The following is a 25,385-nucleotide window of genomic DNA, read 5'->3' as shown; positions in this document are numbered from 1 at the left end:
AAAAAAACTTACATGTCTCAGTGAAAGAACACTAACAAGTGGAAATTCTGGTACACATGTCAGTAAGTGGAGGGAAAGAGTTCCTACCAAGTGGTTGGTGAGTTCCTATGAAGAAGGAGTCAAGTTGCCCTGTCTCTGAAGGGCTCTATTTGTGATGATGCAATAGCTTTCTTACTAAGATATTCACCTGAATGGTTATTTTTGAGTCTACTTGGAAGCACTCATTTAAAGACATTTCTCCATGCTGTGGTATAGTTAAAACAAAACAGAATAATTAAAGACAACCTACCAGACAAGATTGTCTTCAGGAAAACGCTCTTCATGGACAGTTATAAATTAAGGAAGGCTACCAAGTCAGCTTCTAACACATTCTTGGCTATTGGAACTCAATTTATTTAATTTTCTCATGTATCTCCATAATAATATTGTTTCTGTTTTCAGAAATGCATGTAATTTCCTCATACTGTCTTTAAATAACTGTAATTGCAAAAATTCTAAATGTGAAGTAATAAATGCAGAGAATGGGGAAAATACCAGGTTTATTATGTTGTATATCATGTTGTATATCATGTAATTCAGCTTTAAGGCACTGAGAATCACAAGACCAAGTGCAAAATAGAAACCTATCTAATCCAGTCATTTAAAATATGATCTTTGACTAGTCAGCTTAACAAATTCAATTCATCAGTGCATCAACCAACAAAATTTGAGTACCATCCTATCTTATGGTATAGAAGCATGAAGAATAAAAGAGATAGTCTCAAACCATGGATGCTGTTTGCCATGTTCTTCTTGCCCTGTACCCTTGGGCTCATGGTGAGATTGTTCTTCTTGGTCTCTTGTTAGTTGAGTAATGTGTCCAGTTCTTTCCAACAAGCTGTCAATGGAAAGAAGATATTTGAGTGCCTATTTTAGTCCCTCCAGACCTTTTATTTCCTCATTTAGTGTGAGGATAAAGCAGAGTATCCTGTCCTCACACAATGGATATGTATCATGAGTAGGAAATAATATTTTTTTTGAAACACTGAGATTTTTGTTATGGCAGTGTAACCTAACATCTGCTGAATAGACCAATAATCAATATCTAAAGAACTCTAAACAGAAAAAAGCTAATTGTATTTGTAATAAATGTATTACATATACATTCATATGTATATATATGTACACACACATATATATATGGCATATATATATGGCATATTTATGTTTATGGTTAGGCATATATATATTTATATAATATATGTAGTATATTTAAATATATACATGGTTCAGTAAATATGTTTCCTAAGTTGATCAACAGTTAGGCTTAAATTAAAACCCTGCCTATCCTAATTTCTGGGCCAGGTGTTTGGTGGACAAGAAGATGTAATCTTCATTTATCAAAAACAAACATATCAACTGTATTAATTTCCTAGGACTGCCGTAATTAATTGTCACAAAGTGGGTGGCTTTAGACAACTGGAATTTATTCCCTCACAGGTCTGGAGGCTAGAATTCTAAAATTAAGGCATCAGCAGGGTCATGCTCCCTATGAAGCCTGTAGGGAAGAATCCCTCCTTGCCTCTCCCTAACTTCTCTTGTCTCTTGACAATCCTTGGTGTTCCTTGGAATGTAGCCACATCTCTCTAATCTCTGCCTGCATCTTCAAATGGTCTTCTTTTTTGTGGGCCTTACATGGCCTTTTTTATAATGACACTAGTCATTGGATTTAGGGCCAACCACATTCTGAGATTCTAGGTAGACAAGAATGATGGTGGCAGGTGGAGAACATTATCGGGCTCAATGCACCAGCACTGCTCTAAATATAGTTCTGAGTTTCAAATATTGTCTATATAATTACCAGGTCAGTGTCACAAACAAAAGACAATTATGCTATTGGATTTAGCATCTATTCTTTTTCATTGCTGATACTCTACATAGCTTAGAAAAGAAAATTGAGGAAAAAGACCAATTATTACTTGTCCTTGTCTTCTCCATAATTAATAGATATGAAATAAATATTTGCCAAATGAGCAAATTGATTTGATACATAAAATTGTTCCTGATCAAATGACAATTATATTTCTGAGACTGAATCCACAGAGTTACTGGTTTTATAAATCTGCTGCTATCTGGATAATTAGAAGATCTGTAATAAGTCTGATTTTTTTTATATTGCCCTATGCTGTGTTATTTTTTTCTTTATGTGGTAAGTTCAGATGAATCTACAGTGCCGTATTTGAAAATAGTCATTATCCCTTCCAATAGCATCATTACTAAATATGAACTATCTACCCAGTGTCAATGATGACAAATGGAAGGCGGGCAATTTGAACCCAGTTTTGAAAAATTCATGACCAGATTGCTTTAGGCCATTTCGAAGTACACAAGACACTGTTTTGAGGGTGATAAATATCCAGAATACAACTCTCTTAGAGCATCACAGACATGGAATTAATTTCAAGGATTAGGTTTACCAAAACAAACTTCATTAAAGATAATTTGAATTAGGACCTGGGTTAAGGCATTATGTTGTCTGAGAAAAGTAAGTCTTTAAGGAATTAATGCTTTAGCTCATTTAGTTTATCTGACTAAATCTATTAGAACTTGAAGTAATGAGACTCAATGGTGAATGAATTTTGGTGAGAAGAAAGTTGGGAATTTAATGTACTTTTTGGTTATCAGAATTCTGCAATTTAGAACCCTTAGTTTCCAGTAGATGATAGTTTAGAGACAAAAGGAGCTTAGTCAGGGTACCTGAGAGGATGAGCTATATGCCCTGGAATAAAATTTCATTTTTATGGCAGTTTTGCTAAGGGCTGTCCTTAAAAGCTTCGTAAGTCTTGGTTTCCTTGGATCTTATTTATTGCCTAGAATAGTGCCATGTTGCACTCTCATTTAGCATGGCACATCAGAGTATATGATGAAATTTTTTTTCTGACTTAAATCCCTGCAGAGCACAATGATAGAGACATAATGCATCTGCATACACATGCAAGGTAGTTTGAATTTAATGCATTTCATATCATTAAAGTTAACATTTCATGTATTATATTTCCTTTTAGAATACACTTGCATACATCCATATCCATATAGATATATGCACGCACACACACAAAATCCCATTATGTAGATCAATTTACATGATCACAATGTTCATATCCATAAAGCAGTGAACTTCCCAAATCAGATGCATGCATAAAAGCATTGATGCATAAAATTTCCATCTTGCAAGTACAGAGAAAGTTCTAGTAGGCATTTAGTGCCATGACAGGTCACTTAGGTTACAACTAGCTATATAGGACATGCTAATAAGATTTAACCTTCTTTGTCTGTTACTGAAGAGGGGGGAAGAGGGGAGGAGTGAGACCTTCTCATCTTTGAAGATATCAAAGAAAATTAAAAATAACCACTTTCCCTCTGATCCCTGTGGCTGAATGTTTTTGAGCTGCATAAATGAGGTACACACAAAAAGAATATATATTTAAGGGAACAATATGAGGTCTTAATCCATTCTCTACTGATCATAGCATAAATGACATTGATAAAACAGAATTTGATGGAGTGTGTGTATAGAATTACTTCTATCTCCATACTTGATGTGACTTTTCATCTAAAGTAAACTCCATAGAGATTAATATTTAAAATGGAAAACTAAAAACCTAAAGTGCCATGTGACAACACTTACGTAAAAATATATTAGACTTGTCATTTCTGTTAATTATTGTCATTTCAGCTAATTACTAGCCATTCCTGTTGGTTATTAGACGTGTCGTTTCCCCTTCCAAGCTGCTATCTAGCACCACCTCTGATTCTGGTTTCACTGCACACTCTTAGGCAACGGGTCAGGGGCCAGCCCAGTGGATCTGAACTCCTGAGGAACAATTCAGAATTGTTGTCAAAAGGCAGAGTGATCAGTGAAGAAATCCTTAACAGTTCTTATCCTTCTGGCTTGCTAGGACAAGAGTCGAAGGAAGTGGCATCATTTGTTATAAATAAAACAACAGAAGCAAAAGGGGTTGTCTATGAACTAGAGATAATCCATGAAGAGTTTATCGATAGCTTAACCAAACTCCAGAAATCTCTTGAACTCAGCAACATTCACTTCCCCAGGGTTTTACGATCTATATTGGACAATAGACTGAGAGGTGTCAGCTGAAGGGTAGCTTAGGGAGAGCAGCCTGACACTGATTTTCAATAAAAAATCCTCCCTGTCTGAAATGCTATCAGTGGATGTTAGACAACTGTGTGTATGTGTTTTTAGGAAAGGGTTTATTCCCCCCCAGGTTTTCATAAAGTTTAATCTGATGATAGTAATAGAGAGATTAATCTAGGAATTGTATCAACGAAATGAAAATCAGGTATCACAAGAAAGAAAACAAGGAAATGCAGACATTGTATTTAAAAGAAATGTCAATAGACTTAAACAAACAATATGGACACTTGATTTCAGTATCTTTAGGGTTTATTTGGGAATCATGGCATGGTCCTCATGAATAAGGCAGGTTGTGCTAATTATAAAGAATGTTCATGGCAACTTTATTGGATAGTTGGATAAATGCCCTCTCATTACATTTTGGTTTTATACATAATCAAAATAAAATGGAAAACTGAAAGATTATTTTGGAATCTATTCAGTAGAAGTAGCCAAATTCATCAAATAAATTATTTTGCTGTAGAGGTTTTTCTCCAAAATAATCCAAAGACACTTCAATTTGCTGCTGTAAGCTCACCCACTCCAGAAATTCACCCACCCCAGAAAGGCTGCATTTGAGTTCTTAGCTCATTCATTTTCCACTAGACCCATCTCTGTTCATATCATATCACTGGATTCCACTCTACTCACTGAGCTAAAGTAGCCATCCCTCATCCCTTTGAAATGTTCATTCAGTTTTAGTGAGGTGATAGCATTTCAGTCAAGAGTTCTGTTACTAGTTAGAGTTCAAGGGCATCTGCCATACATACTGCAGTAAAAGGGAAGAAAGGGTAAGAAGTCTTGAGACAGTCTAAGAAAGACTTGGGTATTCTAAATACATGCATGACATTCTCAGGCTTCATCAGATGCTTCCAAGTGAGGCAGTGACACTAGAACAAAGATGAAAGTCTAGCCATTCATTGGACTAACACCAGATGTTTCAGAATGCATCTTGTCCCACTAAAAATCTTGTCCCCACAATGGCTGGCAGTTGAAATGCATTGCAGAAGACTGAGAGAGCAAATAGCCATTTGATCATTAAACAGTTAAAGTTGGTCTACCTTATACATCCCTAGACTGTCAGAACTCAAGTATTGAGATTTGGACACACACCATCAGTTTATGCATTCTGCAAGATTAGAAAACCTAGAGCAGTCTGGTCAGAACAGGATTCCTAGGTACAGGAACAAATTAATCAAATGCTGACGAAATTTACAAAAGGTGCAAGAGGTTTTGAAGGCAGGAGAGCAATGTAATTGCTACAAGGCAAAGATACACAAATAACTTTAGGGAGCAAAAGATTACATGTAAGTAGAGGTAGATTTTTTCTTGGGGAAGAAAACAGGGTAATAGGAATAATACTTTCAGGGTTTATACTATACAAGGTAGGATCTACTAAATTAATGATGAAATCAAAAGTTTATAGTTGGATTAAAGGCTAGTATGGTCATTATCATGCACAAACTGTCTGCCCTGTTCGGTGTAGACAGAACAAAAGGAACAGAGAGGGTTGGGGAATGATATAGGAATTGTATCCTAAACATAATTGTTAGATACTATTTAGGTAGTATCTAATCTGTCTCAGGGAACCGGAATAAACATCATGGCAAAAACATGAGAAATTCCCCTCTATATGAAAACAGCCACTAGGCACAATCGAGTTGTTTGTAACCTGTGCAAAAATTCCCCCTCAAGCTTGAGAACTTTGTTTCTATCTTCCTACCAAAAACCGGCAATAGGCTACAGGTATTTGCCTGGAGCAACTATGGGACAAATTGGAAAGGGAATAGAAAAATAACTCGCAGCACGTGAGTGTGCGCGTGTGCTTCGCCACAATCAATCACATTTTCTCTGACATTGCTTCATTTGTGGATTATTGCAAAAACACAGGAAGAATGTGAAAAGATAATGTTGTAAAGCCATCGGAATGAAATTGGTGGGAGGAACCCATTTCTCACTGTGTTCCCAAGCACCTCTGCACTCAGAATCCCAGCATTGTTTAAACCTCCATTCTATATAAGAAAGCTAATCAAATGACACTCAGGAAAATTGACTTGGGTTTTCAATCTAGTTTCAGATCTCTAGTGTACTTATTTCAAATGGCATTTGTTATTCTCTGCATATCCTTAGGAACATGCCCTGTCAAGAAATGCCATACAACTTCAAACCATGTTTTTTCCCACCTCTATAACTTTTTATGTATTCCCTTTTTACATTTTATTACAGCATAACATCTAAAAATGAAATAAAGATTATAGGCAATGCTTCAGGACCTAGAGTTCTATGCCTTGCCCTGAATATAAAACCGTGTTGATAGGAACCGCTGTTATACCTCTGTAAATTGCTCAAATCTCCCCACTGACCATCACTGTAATTATTTCTGCTTGGAAATGAAAGGTTTGATCGGCAGAGGGGTCTTTTTTTATGTCTATCCTTTCTACCATTCATGTGAACTACACATTTCCCCTTGGTGGTGAATTACGGAGATTAAATCTGTATTTATTTATAATACTTATCTCGGGGAGGGGGGTAATCAAACAGGAATGAGGAGAAAAACAAGCAATCAATTTTTGTAACTTTTTAAAGGTAGCAGTATGAGAATTTGCTCTTCATTTTTCATGATTTTAATGAAATCAGACTAGTTGGTGTAATTGTTCTCTCTGAAATTGTGTACTTTGTACAATATGGGGGAAGGGAGAGAGAGAAGACAGGAAAGATAAAGAGAAGGAGGGAGGGATGCAGGGACAGAGCGAGGGTGAGAGGTGTGGAAATTTCAAAGCAGACACGGAATGTTGCAGAGACAGGGCAACTTTATCCAAAAATGTCTGCACTAATACAAAAGTTTCGGTAGTCAGCTAATTTAAAGGCATTGAGTTGTGATAAATTTATGGGAAAGGCCCTTATAGATGATTTCCTGTAGGCTTCAAATGTTTATGGCAATATCTGTTCTCCGTTCTTTGCCTCTGCTCCAACTTTTTAACATGGCTGTTCCTGTTGGCTTCTGGCTCTAGGTCAACATAAGGTTGATTAGTTCTTCTTTTCAACTGAACACCATTCTTTTTTATAGAACATCCCTTGTGACTTGACTTTTGTTTACAATTGTATAGAACCCAGCAAGCATTCAAAGATGGGAAGGTGTTCCAATGGTGTGGGATAGGAGTAGTGGTATGTGTGTGGAGTCCTGACTCTGCCAGATACCAAGTACTTCCGTGTCCTCATCTATCTTCCTGTCTCTAAGGATTATTTGGAGGATCAAAATGAGTCAAAATTCTCTCCCCTACTTAGTAAGAAGGTACTCAAGAGGTATTAGGGGAAATAAATGTAATTAATAACAAGACAAAATCATAACTAATGGGAAATCAGGGCAAGGAGGACAAATAGAGAAAGTTAGAAAGTGTCCAAAGTTGTTTTTTTCTGTTTATAGGGCAAGGATAACTTCTGCTGTAATTGTGGTTGTATACTGTTAACTCCTACACCTTCCCCAAAGCCCCAGAGATCAGGATTTTTTTCTTTTTTTCTTTTTTTCTTTTGTTTCCATCTTTCTTTCTACCATTTTCCCCATCTTCTTTCCTTACCTCATTCTTTCCTTTCGTTTTTTGTTCTTTAAGGTTATTTATTTATTTTGAGAAACAAAGAAAGCATTCACACATTCCTGTGCAGAGGGGAGGGGCAGAAAGAGAGGGAGAGAATCCCAAGCAAGCTCTGTGTGAAGGCAGGGCAGTGCTCCACAGGGGGCTCCTTCTCACCATCAACATTGAGATCAAGACAGGAACAGAAATCAAAAGTCCAAACCTTAACCAACCGAGCCACCAGGCACACCTCCCCTTTTTTTAAGTTTATTTATTTTGAGGGGGGAGGGAGGTGTAGAGAGAGGGAGTCAGCCTTTTCTTTCTCTCTGTCTATTCCTTTCTGCCTCTGTCTTTCACTCTCCCTTTATTTCCTTACCTTTCTCTCCTTCCTTCTGTCCTTCTTTTCTTTCCTTTTTTTCTCTTTTCTTTTTCTTTATCTAAACTAGATTTGATAAGCTCCATGAAAGGCCAGTGACCTCAGCATACATTTCCTGGAGAAAAAGACCCCTTTGAGTATGGAGGTCCTAGACTAATGAGATCCAGGATGCAATATGGTGAGATGCTTTCTCCAGCATTCAACTCTCAGAGGAGGGGTGAATAAGTCTATCTGAATAGTTCCCTGTTTTTAAAGAAAATAAGAATGGAAAGGCTCTAACTGTGATCCCAGAGGATGTGCATACCCTGAAACTGAGATTATATAGATTTCTTCTCTTAGCAGAGGTTCTGAGGAAACCCAACCTTTGCACATATATTTCACTTTGATGTGTAATCTCCGAGTCTTTTAGACTATGTGCACACTTGCCAAGTTAGAGAGTGGGGTTAAAAACAAAATAACTGACTGCTTGTTAGAATCATTGAATTTAGATGCCATCTTGCTCCATTTTACAGATGAGGAGACTAAGTCAACTTGCCCAATGCCACAGACTTAGTTGGATGCAGAACTAACACTGGAATCTTTCTGTCTGCATGCTAAGATGAGTACCACTATAGTTATGTAAGTGGAACTGACCTCACTGGATATACACTTCAGATGAGTCCACTAATAGACATCTATGGAACACCATTAATTACCAGTGAGAGAGCCTTAGAACATTAGTGGACAGAATGTACCAGCTTAATTTGACTCTGGTCATGCTAAGTCACTCTTGGTTTTAGTAAACCAAGAATGCGTTAGCAATGACCAGAATTCTAAGAGCATCCAAGATAAAAGCAAAAGCCCTTGCCTGATAGGAGAAAAAGGGTGTTAAGAAAATTGTTAGTGTGAAATTTAGAAAGAGCACCTGCCAGCACACTGATTTCCCCATGCTTTAGTTGACTTCAGGTTTAAGAATTGTTTTTGATATGCATATCACTGCCTCTTGTTCAAGTTAATTTGTTTAAACATTCATGAAGGGGAAGGTTTTTTAATAGAAATGTGCCAAATGTTTTTTTTTTCAATTACAGACAAACTGGGGTGTTTGCTGATCCATGAACAATGTGAATGCTCAATTGTGGAGAGTTTTACTGCCTAGTAACAAAGTTTTTTTTTGTTTTTTTTGTTTTCTTATTTTTGCCCTCTCTGTTAAATGCCAAAATCTGTAAGGAAAATGATGGCAAATGATTTAGCATCAGCTTCCTCACGAATGGCTTGTTTTGAATAAGGCAGAGGTTTGACTGTGGCTTTGTTAGATTGGAAAGCAAAAACAAAACAATTGTGTATGGGCGAGAGGCAGTGGAGGAAATGATTCTGTGGGCTGACAAAATCAGTGAGGATGCAGGGAGATGAGCAGCAGGGTTGGTGCTGTTAGGTTCATTTTATGATCCATTAGGTTTAGGGCAGCGTTGTCGGAAGTTGGGTCAGAGACTCCAGGGAGAGTTTGTCATCAAAAGCATGACAGCTGACCTATCAGGGATTGGTGATCAAGAAACGGTTGGTGGACAGGTGAAGGTTCTGTGAGATCTGGCTGATTTCTGTTCTGCTCTTGTCTTCTCCCCAACCCCTTAGTGGAAGCTCAGTTGATATCTTTTTTCAACTGATATTTTTGAATGAATAAGTGAATGCATGCAGGCAGTAAACAACAAAAGGATGCTTTAGCAGACTAGCATTTACATATAGAACATACAGTTGCAAATAACCTGTGTACCCAATTGGGAAGACTGAGGTTCACAAACAGGATGGCTCTGCAAAGAATTAGGCAATGGTTTGTGCTAGTGGAACTAAGGTATAATGAAATAATTTAATTTAATTATTATTAAATTAAAATAATTTTATTATTATTATTATTATTAGATTGTAAGAATTTAGTTTTTATGGATAGAAGGATCATCAATAAGATGTACTTGGTTTTGAGCTGCTGTGCTTCCAAGTCACTGACTAGGTTTCTTAGATTCCCCCCACCTAAAAACTGGATCAAGTTCAGAGCCCAAGATTAAACAGAAGTGGGGAATTGACACCAATGCAGAACTATAGAGGAACTGAGAAATGATTTCGATCCCCCTTTTTTGGAACTTTGGGACACAAAGGAAAACCACTTGACAGATGTTTCTTCCAAATTACCAGCAGAAAAAGGCATCTTTGGTGTCCTGCCAGAACCACAAGGTTCTCAATCAAAATTCCTTCAACCTTGGAATCTCTATTGATTCCATCAGCTAGGAAAAACTATGGTCCAATTGAGCCTCATCACCACATTCTATATCTTCTGCCATTTTATGGATGCTGCTATCTCTGATACTGATAACACTTAAGTCTGTGCCACTGAAGTCTCACAACCAGCAGAGGAAGACTTGGCTGTTGTTAACCAGCTATCTTTGATGACAGGTCATTACTACTCCCCTTATTAGGAGATGATTGGCAGAATCTGCAAGAGATGCCCTTTGTCTTCATCCTCAGGGAAAGAATGACTTTCTGTGGTATTTGCTTTTGTTAGAGGGTCTCAGATAGGAGTCCCTTCTCTCCTTCTTTAGACCTTTCAGGAAGCAGCCTCAGAATTACAGGCCTTCTCTGAAGACTAGGTCAGAGGAGGGGTCATTGGTATTTTTATGTTCTAATGTGTAAAATTCCAGGTTGGGAAAATATTCTGGGTACACATAGATGTGGGAAATTTACATGGAGTTCAGGTCAAATTCTTGAGGAGATTGAGGACAGGTGAAGGTAGGATGATGCTGGTTGATGGTTTGTATTCATGTCAGTCTGGATAATGTTGAGACTTGGAACTGAAACATAGATTGAGTCAGGTTTCAGAGGTTCCAGTAAAGTTAGGAAGGACTTGTGGAAGTCCAGTTGCATGGTGTTGTGTTAAATGATAACAATAGAACTTCAGGAAAATGTTGTGTGTCTCTTTGGGAGTTAGTGCTCTCTTTCCACAGAATACTTAGCATTAACAGAAGTTATTAGAAAGCTTTGCTGAGCACATTTGAACATATCAAACAATAGCTCTGCTTTTGCCTAATTCTTGAACCTTGAAAAAGAGAGTTTTAGCAAAAGACAAAGAAATGGAAAGGAAATGGAGATAAACTATAGTTAATAATAGTCACAGATAATGAAAAAATCATGGAGTAGTGACCCAAAGTGACTTTGAGTTATGAGAATGTATAGGTAGGTGTGTAAGTCAGCAGTTTGTAAAGGAGAGCCTGAGAAACATTAGAATTTACACAATGTTTTTGTTGTGGTTTTATGGGGGAAGGTTAAATTACGACATTTTCAATCTTGGCCTCTCCTCTAGATCTTTGGATCTATAATATACTCATTATGTTTGTGATAATGTTTTCCAACCTCTAATTGGAACACACGGTCTAACACTAACCGTCAGAATATTTAAACTAGGGCATACCTAGATGGAGTCTTCATTTCTTGGTACCTATCTTGCTCTCAACTGGCAATGAAAGTGATTGTTGCAAATAAAGTAGATCCAATGCGATACCTCAGAATTTTTTTAATTGACCTAATATCTGAAAAATCTATTTTGACAAAATACAGATCACTCTTAATAGAAGATTCCTCCATTCTGATAAGTTTTATGCCATGGGCAGTCTAAATTCCTCCATATTTTCACTTGAAATATTTAGGAAGATACCCATTTTTACAAGTTTTTCAAGGAGATTTTTCCATTAAAGAATGAAAAATGAAAAGTCATAATTCAAGGTCAGTATAGATGGTGAATAGTGGCTACCCTTAGTATCTGCCATTCCTAGGTTAGAAATGATGTTATAAGATGCAGTAGCACATTCAGTGTATGGAAGTTCCTGATTTATAACAAGTAAGCAGTCAGCCATTCTATTTATATGGCTGATCTTGTTGAAAAAAGATCTCAGAGGTACATGGGTGGCTCAGTCGGTTAAGTGTCCTACTTTAGCTCAAGTCATGATCTCAAGATTTGTGAGTTTGAGCTCTGCATTGGGCTGTCTGCTTACAGCACAGAGCCTGTTTTGGATCCTCTATCCCCCTCTCTGTTTCTGCCCTATCCCCTACCCTCCGCTGATATTCTCTCTCTCTCTCTCTCTCTCTCTCTCTCTCTCTCTCTCTCTGTCAAAATAAATACATAAACTTTAAAAAAATTAAAATTAAAAAAAAAAAGATCTCAAATCATCAACTAAGACCAAACAAATGAATTTAAGTTTATTCTTTAGTTTTATTTGAAACGTATTCATAGGAGCACTGGTGTTCAAAGGAGATGCCTAGGGGCTAATACAGACTTAAGGAAAAGAAATATAACTGGTAACCAGGTGGGGTGGGGCACATGGCCTCTGCCTTCTTTATTCAAAGTAGCTTGACTTTCATTTGTTTTGGATAACAGCATTTTTCATATTATCCTTACTTAAAATATTGCTATCTTGCCAATATGGAAGTTTTTCATCTAGAGAAAAAAAGTGCAGAGTGTATACATGGGAGAGTCCTTAATGTTCTTTATAAACACAGAAGTGAACTTGGTGACTACTAAAGGTCTCTTCCAGGCATATCAATCTTTAGCTCAAGACCTTTAAGACTTTAACAGTTGGACTGAAAAGCCTTGATGGGTGAGTGTACCTTCCTTTCTGGGTAAAAAAGATACCAGTACTTAAGCCAACATGTTCTACTCATAAATTTTTACTAAGTCTTCCCAGGAAATCCTCAAAACTGAACCAATCAGAGTTCATCTTCTCAATCCCTCTGCTCAAACTAGGGAACAGTCTTTGAGAAATACCATTCCTGTAACTTTGAGGGACACCAACAAGCAATGTTCTCTAACTGGAACTTTGGCTCTACCCTGCCAATCCTCACCAGCTTCTCTCATTTCTTTCAGAAATTTCCTGAAAAGTCACCAGCCTGGCAGGTACACTGACTATCAAACATGACCTCAAACCCTGTCATCAAAACCTTTATACACTAATCAGAAAATTCAACTGATTATTGATAAAACCTATCAACTTTCTTCCTCCACAATTGTGAATATAGCTCAGTATCAATTCTTATCTGCTCTCTTTCAGTTTCAGAAGATAAAATATCTCTCCTCTTCTTCAATGCCACTTCCTCTCATCACACTTAATCTCATCCTCGCCAATTTTCTCTAAGGTGTCACTCAATCAAAAATTTACTTCACTCCAATGATTCTGAATCTTTTCCATCTATACATGTCTTCAAGAATATTCCATCTTCATTCTGCATTTGACTCCATGTTTCCTCCTAATAAGTTTACTTACTCATCAATTAAAGTTGCGCGTGTGTGTGTGTGTGTGTGTGTGTCTGTTAAAATCTATGGAAGATGTTTGTACCAGTATTTTTAGATGCAATAGCTGAAACACAACTAGGATTAGAATGGAGAGATAAAGGTGTTTTATTATTTTACATGCCCAAAATTCTGGACGTGTGGAAGTTGGAAGTTCCAGGGCTAATAACCAAGAGTATAAATTCTCTCTTCCATTTTCAAGATGTCAGCTTTTATCCTCAGACTTGCCTCCTAGTTACAGGATAGCTGCTACAGCTCCAGAAATCATAGCCTTTGATGACTCCATCCAAAGGCTAGAAGGTGAGGAGAGAGCATGACCCTTTCTGTATCTCTCACTTAAAAATTTCATAGAAGTCCATAGCATGTTTCCCCTCACATCTCATTGGTGTCAGGATCACCACTGTACAAGATTCATCCCTGGGGCTTAGTATGGGCCCAGAGCCCCTAAAGTTTATGATCACTTGATATCTAAAATTAATAAATTAGAGTTCTGTAAGCAAGAAAAGGCAGGGGTGGAGGGTGAGTGCCAAAGTATTCTTTAAACCACACATTCAGTCAATTAGAATGACAGACTTGAGCATCGTTGTTGGGTGCAGTTTTGCTTGTGCTGCTCATTCAGCCTTGATTCTGTTGAAGTCTCCAATAGGACATTTCATTATTTTTTGTTAGTTGGTCTTTGGATTAAAGAGAAAATAAGTAGGTATTGGTATGTGTATGTTTGCAGGTAGAGAAGTGAACTGAGGAGAGTAGAGAAAATCCAATACAATTCATGAATGCATGACTGTGTTTCTGAACTGAATTCTTGTTTATAGCACTTGATCCTTCTTATTCTTGTTAGGAAATCTGCTATTTGAATAACCATATGTCTGTTCGTCCAGAAATAGAAGAAACTAGAACAAAGGATCAGGTTGGAATTCAGGCTGGAATAAGCATTCAGTATTACTGTAACTCATAGTGCTTTCGATTTATACACAGCAGTGACTATAAACAATTTCAACAAAGTACAGAGATGGCTTTCTATTTATACCTATGGTCCCTCAGGCTAAGGACTTATAATGACTTTTCAGTGATATTATGGACTATTAGAAAACTTAAGAGGGTCTCACAGTGAATGGTAGGCTCTGCTGGAGGCAAATTTGCAAATAAGTCAAGTTTGATGCTTAACTATTCTGAGAACATGTTTACATAGGTTTACTAAATAATCTCTCACTTTTTCTCTCAGTCTTTATTCTTAGTTCTTATTCTGGCATAACCTCATCTTCCTTCTCTCCCCTAGCCTTTCCACTCATTTTTTTCTTGTGTCCCTCCTTTTCCTTATTATCTGGACTTCCTTTTTCTCCATCATTCTTTCTTTCTTGACTCCTGATCTATCCTTTACTTCTTCTCTTCCTTTTTCCTTTAACCTTAGGAGTCAACTGGAGTGACTATTTATCCCTATTGGACATATTTATATGATTAGGGGTCCATCCCTGTTTAGTGTGCATTTCAGCTTCTGGTAGCATCAAGGTAAACTGCAATAAGCAAAGTCCTTGTTTGGTCAGGTTTGACTATGTAGACAAACAATCTAGATAAATAATTCTCAACCTCGGCTCACAAAAACACCCTTTTTCTCCTTTGTAGTGTGTTTTCAGGCTTTAAATTTTTTATGTTCCTGCTTTAACACTTCACTTCACAATGCCTCCATAAAAAAGTAATGCCTTTTCTCTTTTGTTAAAAGAGGAATATCCTCCCAAACAGCTATCTCTCAAGATGTGTTGAAATCCCAAGAGGAATCATGTTTTACATTTAAAAAATTGCTTTCTCATGTAATATCTTGTTAGATAATCCCCCAAATCAAGTGAAGTAGGCAGGGAGGCAAAGCTGCTTCAGAGAAGTTTGGTCAACAATGTAATAGGCCAATTAAGGACAGAACCTAGATCTCTCTCAGTCTTTACAGGACTGATAGTTATGAATTTGCATTAGAATAATTTTATATAAAGTACAAAGCTACAAAGACAGTGAATATGCAATAAACACATATGATTGTCTTCTCTTTATTTTCAAGGAGAAGTAATATTTGCAATTACTCATTCCATGGAAACTGGAATTACTTCCCCTGGGTGACAGACACACCCTTATCTCTACAGGTTCAGCTGCATTTCTCTGTCCTTTAGTCCATTTTATTCAGATGCTTGATGTGGTATCAGGACCAACCCATGAATGAGCATTGGTTTACTTTTTTCCTTCCTCTCTTTCTTCTTTCTTTCTTTCCTCTATTCTCTTTCTCTCTACCTCCTTCCTTTCCTCCATCTCTCTTTCCTTCTTCTCCTTCTCTCTCCTTGTCCCTGTCTCTATTTTCTATTTCTTTGTACCCACTCCCACTACTAAGAAGTGATGTGAAATTCCAGATTCCCTACATTCACATTCTCTTTGCTTTCATTCTTTGTTTCCCCTTTACATCCAAAAACGTAATGCCAATTATTAGAAAATATAATTTGCTGTGTCTCACACTATTATTTATAATCTACTCGAGCATTTTCTTCACACTCTTAATATCCTCAGTGTCGGAGAGAATTCCAGCTGGAAAGCTGACCGCAGACCTTTGTGTAACGAGAGGAGAGAAGAACATTGTTTTCACAGGCAGATTTTCTGTTGTGTGGTGGAGTTTCATGATTGTCCTACAATAGTTAGACATTTCTTTATTCATTTACAGTTATTTTTGCCAAAAAAGAGACTTGATGATTGAGTTTTTCTTTTCTTTCCTCATAGGAATAAGAAGATAAAAATGTTTCAGTAGATCAGTTTAAAGGAGAGAAATGTTACAAAGATATTTGCAAAGATATCCACTAGATGGTGATTCCCAGCATGGTTAGTTCTGTAATATGGCTCTGAACATATATGGCTTGTTCTGTACATTTGACTCCAACTTTTCCTAGCTCCTGGATTCTCTCTCCCCACCCCCGCTCTCTCTCCCTCCCTCATTCTCTCCACACTTCTCCCTCTATCTACACACACACACACACACACACACACACACACAACACACATACTACATGAAGGTGAACTTTTGGAAGAGAAATAAAGTCCATATCTTTCCTTCAAAATTCAGCAGTCATCTTAGTCTCTGTTCTGGAAACTCTGTTTTTTTTTTAATTTTAAATTTTTGCCAAAGATAAGATTTATGATCTTACTAGGAGTCAATACAGAGCTAGACAGAGAGGCTCCTGTGTGGCTCAGTTGGTTGAGCCTCTGACTTTGGCTCAGGTCATGATCTCCACAGTTCATGAGTTTGAGCCCTGCGTCAGGCTTTGTGCTGACAGCTCAAAGCCTGGAGCCTGCTTCGGATTCTGTGTCTCCCTCTCTCTCTCTGCCCCTACCCTACTTGCACTCTGTCTTTCTCTGTCTCAAAAATATATAAACATTTAAAAAAAGAACTATACAGGAAAGTGAATTAGAAAAAAAAATTTTTTTGGCAATAGTATGGTGAATGGGAAAGGAAGTGAGGAAAGCACAGAAGATGAAGACAAGGTAGATAGAAAAATTAGTTACTCCTAGGCAAGCAACATGCCATCTGGTGACCTGGGGATGAGAGAATCCCAGTGGAATTTAATATTAAGACCTTGAGTCCTTTGTCAGGCTCACAACTCTCTCTCTCTCTCTCTCTCTCTCTCTCTCTCTCTCTCACACACACACACACACACACACACACACACACACACACACATATACCTGCCTTCCTTCTGTCCCCTTGTCCTACTCTTCCTGAAAAAAGCATACAGGTACTTTACCTTTAGAGAATTTCTGTGCTAACCACCATAGGAAAATAAACAATAACAATGATAAACTAGACACAATTACAAACATTTTTGGATTTTATGTATGATCAAACTTTCTTTTTTTAAAATATTTTTTTCAATGTTTATTTATTTTTGAGAGAGAGAGAGAGAGAGAGAGAGAGAGAATGAGCAGGCGAGGGGCATAGAAAGAGGGAGACACAGAATCTGAAGCAGGCTCCTGGCTCTGAGCTGTCAGCACAGAGCTGGATGCAGGGCTTGAACCCACAAACTGCGAGATCACGACCTGAGCCGAAGTCGGACTCTTAACCAACTGAGCCACCCAGGTGCCCCAGGATGATCAAACTTCTAATGTGCATTTTATAATCCTCTGTAATTCATCCACTCATGCCACTAAATGATATCCTTACATAATACCATTTCTATAAAATGTGTCATGGTCCTAGTGGAATCTCTTTGATTTTCTCATAAATATTTTCTTAATGTTGGGTTCCATATTCAATTAATATATCAGTCCATCATTTAGAATCTTGTTTTGTTTTGTTTGCTTGTCTTTTTAATTATAACCAAGCACAATATATTTTTCCATAAGAAATAGACTGAGTAGTATAAAATAAACCACTGACTTCATGAAACATACCTTCCTTGGACTGCAGGCAAACCAAATTCAGCAATCTCATCAATGCTCAATACTAACCAACTAAGAGATACTCTCTTAATTTCCTAGGATTGCTGTGACCAAACACCACAAACTGGATGGCTGAATTAAAACAAGAGAAATTGAATCTCTCACATTTCTGGAGGCTAGACATTTGAAATCAAAGTGTCAGCATGACTTGTTTCTTCTTGGGGGATGAGATGGAGAATCTTTACCGTGCCTGCATCCTAGTTTCTTGGGTTTCTGACAACCCTCAGCATTCTTTGGTTTATAGATGCATCACTCTAATCTTTGCCTCTGTCTTCACCTGATGTTTTCTCTATGTGTGTCTTTGCCATGTTGCACAAATGTTGCATTAGCACACATTAGACCATGGTGTTTCCTCTATGCATGTTTGTCACATTAGGAAGAACACATCATATTGGATTTAGGACCCACTTTAATCCAGTATGACCTCATCCTAACTAATTACATCTGTGAAGAGCCTATTTCCAAATAAGGTCACATTCTGTAGTTTCAGGCTGACATGAATTTGCTGGTACACTATTCAATCCACAACAGATGGTAATCAAGGGCCCTTCTACTTACTTGAAAGGCAAACTAAAACAAAATGGTGTCCTTGAATATTTTATTCCACTATCTACTTAGTCTATATTTTACTCTTCTGGAGAAGAGTGACGTTTACTTGTACTTTTAGGGTGACACAAGTCACATCATTGACAGCTACTTTACCATATCCAGTTCCTTCCTTGAAAATCAGCACAAGAAGTCAGAGTCACATGCCCAGTGCCTGGGGTTCTGACAATAAAATGTACTCTTTGTTTTGATTTATAATTATGTATTTGTAATTTATGTAACTAGACTGAACAACATCTAAAATGAACTTTAGAGAGTTGAGTATCTCTTATCTTATTCTATTTAGTAAATAAAGAGCTAGGAGTTAAAAATGAGGCATATCAGTTGAAATTGGTGACAAAGTCATTCGACAAATATAAAAGCATAGATGTTACACACACACACCAGGAAATAGGGTCATCTTCATAGTTCATATTATTTTATTTCAAGAGAAAATATTTTATATTCAAATTACATAGTTTTATACCTGTTTAAAAAACAAACATGGTCACTCTTAGTCCTTTACATCTCAGTTCTTGTCATCGCATATTTTTAGTCAATCAAGTTAAAATTTTGTATCAAACTTGTCCTTCCTCCCACCCTACAATGCTCTTGTAGTTTTATTTTGTTTCATAATAAATTGTGAATATGGCTTAGAGGCAGCCTAGAATAGCAATTAAGCAGCTATAAACATTTTCGGATTGATTCTGGAAACAGGTGGATGGAATTCAAATCCAGTCCCCACCAGTGTGTGAATTTGGGTCAAGTACTTGACCTCTTTGTGCCTTAGTTTCCTTATTTACAAGATGTGGATGGTGAAAAGAGTACATTCTTTATAAGAATATTATGAGGATTAAATGAGTTAATATCACTAAAGCTCTTATGCATTATAGAGTATTTGTTGAATAACTAAATGTCTGCTAGAGCAGAGACTCGTTGATGATGGTTCTGTGTCTTGCATCTCTATTATTCTCTATGGCACTAAACACAGTGCTCTGCATTTAATATATATGCAGCCCAATATCTATTTGAATAAAATATAATTGAATTGAGGTGAATTAACTTCCTCTAGCAAAATTCCTCTCCCTACATATGGATTGATTTGAGTTAGGGAGAAGAGGTATATCTATCTGTCCCTCTAGAGGTTTGCAGAGCTCTATGGAGTTAGGAACCTAACTGATCAGCGCTCATTGAGCATAGCACTGCACATTTTGCAAAGGTCTTTTGCAAGTATCTTTCCCAACTTCTCTTGTCCAAGCTAAATAACCCAGCTCAAAACTTATCTTCTCTTAGGGCCTTTTACATTAACCTCAGAAACATATCCCTTACTCTGTATTCCTCAACACTATTCTAGTGTTCCATAAGAATATGATTTATAAAGTTACCATAGTTTATAAAACTGGAAGGCATGGTAGAAGTTTCCACGCCAGTGGTTATTGCCAATGGTGCAGATCACAGTCCACTTGGAATTTAGATTTGTCTTTTAATACACATGACTGGGGCCTACCATCAGAAATTTGGATTATATAAGACAGTAGGGTATTGGTTTCATATTTAAGGTCTGAAGTCAGATAGGATTTGATACATGTCATGGCCCCTTCTGTTTGTCATCAGAATGACTCAGACAGTGCTTGTCAAACTTTAATGTGTACACTAATCACCAGAGATGCTCTTGAAAGTGCAGATTCTGATTCAGCAGGTCTGTGATAGGGCCCAGGATTTTTCATTCCCAACAAACCTCATCTTATGATGGTCCAGAGAATGACGCTTTCAATATAAAGAACCTAGAACGTCATTGCTTAATATATCAAAATCTCAATTTTCTCCTACATCAAATAGAGCTGTTATAAAAATTAAAGATATAAGATATACAAGGTAGCTTTATCACATAGCCCTGTACAGTAAATGTTAGACATTTAATAGTATTATTATTAAGGCCAACTTCATGGGCTTGGGCCTGTGCAGTTGCACAGAGCTCTGTCTTAAAGGGGCTCTGTATTTGGTTTAATGCTCCTGTCACCATCTTGAATTTCTTAATAATTTTATCTTTGAACTTGTATTTTATAAGTGAAGTTCAGTGGGGCATTAGGGCATGCATGTGAGCAGAGTATATACTTGAAATATGCATTATTACCAACATCACTTGCCAACCATTTACATTTAAAATTTACAAGTTACCAGGAGCTCAGAATTCTGATGGACTCAAAGTGAATTTGAATTCAGTAAGACTCAAAAGTACAAGGTAAATTTGTTACATCTATGGCTAAGTAAGGCCACACTTTCCCCAAGAGATCATGCTTTCCATTTGAACCAGAACTTGCTTTGAATGAGGAATGAAGACAATTGCAGCCTAAGAATCATGAACATTCCAGGATCTCTATTATATCCTTTCTTACTCAAGTTACTTCCCTGTGTGTTAGCTAACTACTTACACTGAAAATACACCTTAGAAGGAAAGGAAAAGATAAGGCAACCCACAGTTCTTTTCTTTTCAATTATTTCTTACTTATCATTAAGCTGAAGGTAGAGTATTGAATGGGTAGAACATATGAATATCAAAAAGTGAAATGCACCGCCGCCCATAATCCCCCCTGCAGACTCTCTGCTCAAGTTTGAGAGCAGAGAGTGTCGGGAGCCTAACACAGAGAAAAGGAGCCCCAAAGCACGGCCACTGAAAGGCAGCCCCCCAGCAGCCTGGACCCTCGGATCCAATCTCACAGTCAACAAAGACAAGCTTCCTGTGTCCCAGATCCTACCAAGTGAGCAGAAGAAATCTTGAATAGCGTCCTGTCCCCAGGGGAGTGGGTGGCTGCAGCCATGAGTCCAGCAGGTGTCAGACATGGAGAGGAAAGGTGCACCTCTAGGAACGGCAGGACCTGAAGCTGCAGCAGCGGCAGGCAAGGGGGACCAGCATCTACCCGGTGCGCAGGGAGCTCTGCTCGCAGTGTTTTGAAGAGCTGATCCAGGCGGTCATAGTCAACTGTGCAGAGAGGGGACTGCCTTCGCTGTGAGTCCAGGATGACATCTGCATGACCATGGCCGCCTACCAAAGTCTTGTATGAGAGCAGTGTGGCGTGTGGCGCGAGGAAGGAGCCGCAGGCCCGACAGGGGAGGTCAGACATGGAGAGGAAGGGTGCAGACTTAGAAACGGAAAAGAGAAGTTTGGAGAAGCAAACGAAGGAGCAGAAGGCCAAGTGTAAGGCCACTGAGAAGCGGGAGAGCGAAAGGAAACAGGTGAAGAAGCACAAAGAGGAGATTCCATCCTTCAAGCTAAGCAGACAAATCCCCAGCTGAAGGTCCACGGGGGAAGGCATTATTGCACCAAAGAAGCAAAAATTTCCATATGGGTCTCAGCAAGCACTGTTACCCCATCATAAGCCTCTTGTAATAAAAAAGCTAGTTTCCTGAAAAAAGAAAGTGAAATGCAAATAATTTAGTTTTGTGTAGGACTCACTGTTCTGGTAAGACCAAAATATAGATGGGTATATGAGCTTAGATTATGAATTGTGCAAGTTTGGTGATTCCACACCCAAGTGCCTTTGTACATGCATTTAATTTTTTTTTTGATGTTTATTTATTTCTGAGACAGAGAGAGACAGAGCATGAGCGGGGGAAGGGCAGAGAGAGAGAAAGATGCAGAATCCGAAGCAGGCTCCAGGCTCTGAGCTGTGAGCAGACAGCCCAACGCGGGGCTCGGACTCACGAAACGCGAGATCATGACCTGAGCCAAAGTTGGATGCTCAACTGACTGAGCCATCCAGGCGCCCCATGTACATGCATTTAAAACTGGCATTCTGCAATAGAAAGATGAACAGTAAAAGTCATGCAAATAATTTAAATTTAATTTTTCACTAATTAGGATGACATTAAATAGCAAATTAAACACACCATGACAGGTTGAAGGAGAGACCATGGAGTAAAGAGAAAAGCTTTATATTTGAATATCTTTAATGGATACTTTTTGCTCTGCTTTTTGAACTGGGGTCCCTCTAGTTTCATTTTATACTGAGCCCCAGAGATTCTGTAGCTGACTCTGCCATCATTATTAGAATCACTATCAACAGGTCTGGGTGGGGCTTCAGGTTGAAAATCCTAAATAAAATAGAAATAATTTTGCAAAATTATATAGATCGGGAAATCTATAGTTGAACACAATTCCCACCCTACAATTTACTGATAAAACTAAGAATATTTTTTACTTTGCATAAATATTGTATTCTGAGGAATGTCTGATTGTTTTATGTTGTGTGCAGATTCTCCTTCAGGAAGAAAATATCAGCATAAAGCTTGTTCCTTCTTGTATCATCTAGAATCGGTCCCTTTCTTCTCCGAATGCATGTGTTATTTCAGCTGGCCACACCTGCGACATAGCCCATACTCTCACCTGCATTGTGATAACACATCATACCTCAACTCCCCAACTATACTGAGCCTTGGAGGCCTTCCTTGTAGCTCCCTTCACACTGGAGCTAGAAGATTTCCACACAACACAGTCCTTTCCTGATGAGTGAATGAGTGAATAGGCTAAGTAATTGAACAGACCGTGAACCCATTTGAATAATTACCAAAGGAAGAGGGGTCAGATTCTGAGGTATTATGTTAAATTCCAGTTTTGACTGCATTTATGCTTTCACCAGAGAGAAAGCAGCCATGTGTCAGTTATCATACAGTGTTGCCTTCATCTTTCTGGAATGAGGCTGTTTGATTCCACTATTCCAATTTATTATTGTGAGATAAATAATAGTTCTTATAATTGAAAGTGAGCAGGAAGACATTGCACACAGTTTCTAAAGGTAAGAACTGCCTACATTGGTCCTCAACTGATGCAGCATCTGCCCTATGTAGACATCTTTAAATCCATATTCCATTTATATAGTCCAATCCCAAGCAGCTAAGACTTCTACCCCATATATTGCACTGCACAATTGACTCTCTGCCTTGTGTGTGTGTATGTGGGGGAGGGGGGAGTTTGCTCTCCTCTGGTGCTTCATGTATCATCTGGTGCCAGAGGCTGTGAGAATACAACATTGATGGACCAATGGGCTGATCCAATATGGCAAATCCTATATTCCTGCTTGGGTACAAATGAATAACCTCATATAGTTCTGCACACATTCAACAAAATGATGAAAGGGAGAAAAAAACAAATGGAATTTCCTGATCATTGCATTCCACTTTATTTCTCTGTTCTAACTTTGTAAGTGAATTCAATGTCTGTAGAAGGCAATTGATGGCTCTAAAAGAAAAGGAAAGAAAAATGTTAAAGCCCCAAACCACAATTTGAGCACTGTTAAGCTAGGTTTTCTTCTCCTGCTGGAATTCTAAGCTGGGATCCTCATCTTGCAGCCTTCAATGGTCATCCCTGCATTTCAGGGCTAAGGGATTGTAGATTCTGTAGGACAGGCCTACAGCCCTAGGTCTGCTGCCTCTCATTAGTAGGAGGAGGACGGAAATGAGGACAAAGAAAGGAAGAATTGATTAGGCATGTGTGAAAGAAAAAAGTGGTGCTTCACTTTTTCTCCAAATCTCTCCAATATGTCTTCTAAGGGATCATGCTCCATGCCAATCATTTCACCTTGTCCACAGCTCACACTATACATACTCTCAGCTTCTAACTTTCTAGAACGCCCTACAATTTAATTTTTCTGCCTATCTAATTCTTGTGCTATATATTCTCTGTGACCTACCTCCAGTATGAAGTCTTCCTTAATCAACCCAGACCACAATATTCCTCTGTCACCGTGAGTCTGAAAGATTTATTATATATTTCTTGTTTGCCATCATGTTGCTCTGTGCCCTAATTTTTATTTTGCACAAATATATATTTCTTTCTATTAAATAAGTTAATTAAGGGAAGGTATGGCACTTAATCTTTTTATCAGCTATAGTTCCTGGTAGTACCTTTTACATAATAAGTTTTACATAATACCTTTTACATAATAAGTTCCTAATTAATGTTTATTAATTAAAATTACTGTTATCCTTAAAATAAGTATATGTAGGCCATCTCTTCATATGCACACACACAAATACATATATACATATACACACACACACATATATACATATACACATATATATAGTGTATATATATATATATATAGTGATTTTTCTAAGTGAGTAATTTTCTCCATAGTCAATTGATTTTCTTTATTTTGATACGTCTACACTGGCTAGAAATAGCAGAACAGAACCTATATTTCCAAGGGCGGAGGTCCACCAAGCACTATCCAATTACCAGAGCTGCCCACTTTTTCCCCCCATTGAGCATCGAGGGCCAGGAAGTCTGATTTCAACTTGATTATATCTAGGTGAAGAAAGGAGGAAGGAGGATAACCCATCCATCACAGCCCAATCAGCCAATTTAAAAGATCAGGGCATATTAACCAGACAAGAATGAGCAGGACAAATGTGCAAAAGGGCCAATGGGCATAAACAATATATGCAACGCAAGGAGGCAATACTGCAGAAAGAGCTCAAAAATAATTGAATGCGAACACTATACATAAATCCAGATGAGATTCAAGCTGTGACCTTGAGGTGAAAAGGCTCCTTAAACGGCAACCAAAGCTTTCTATTCTAAAGGGATTAAATCTCTGAAAATCATTCTCTTTCTCTGCATTCATGTTTCACACTTTGTCGTGCTCACATAAAAAGGGCAGATATACCAGCAATTCGGTGTTTACTTTCTTGTGTTTCTTTTCTTCCCAGATAGCTGGTATCGGCTTTACCACAGATCAGAGTGGGTGAGCCTTTTTCACCTTCTGATTATGGCTTGTAATTGTCAATACCAGGTTAGCAAGCTTTCTAATGGAAATTACCAGTGCACGGAAGAATGATAAAGCAATCTGCTCAGGTGAGAGAAGTATAGGCTCCGGAGCTCAAGTCATCTTTTCTAGGGCTTACAATAATTAT

The 25,385-nt window shown here is 37.9% G+C and overlaps 1 pseudogene; it reads left to right on the top strand.

Moving 5' to 3' along the window:
• Window positions 1-21,036: 21,036 nt before the first annotated feature.
• Window positions 21,037-21,764, top strand: LOC125148662 (axonemal dynein light intermediate polypeptide 1-like; annotated as a pseudogene).
• The last annotated feature ends 3,621 nt before the right edge of the window (window positions 21,765-25,385 follow it).

The sequence above is a fragment of the Prionailurus viverrinus genome, chromosome D3 (genome assembly GCF_022837055.1).
Source record: "Prionailurus viverrinus isolate Anna chromosome D3, UM_Priviv_1.0, whole genome shotgun sequence".
Taxonomy (NCBI): Eukaryota; Metazoa; Chordata; class Mammalia; order Carnivora; family Felidae; genus Prionailurus; species Prionailurus viverrinus.
Note: the sequence above shows the minus strand (reverse complement) of the source record. Positions and strands in the feature narration are given on the sequence as shown.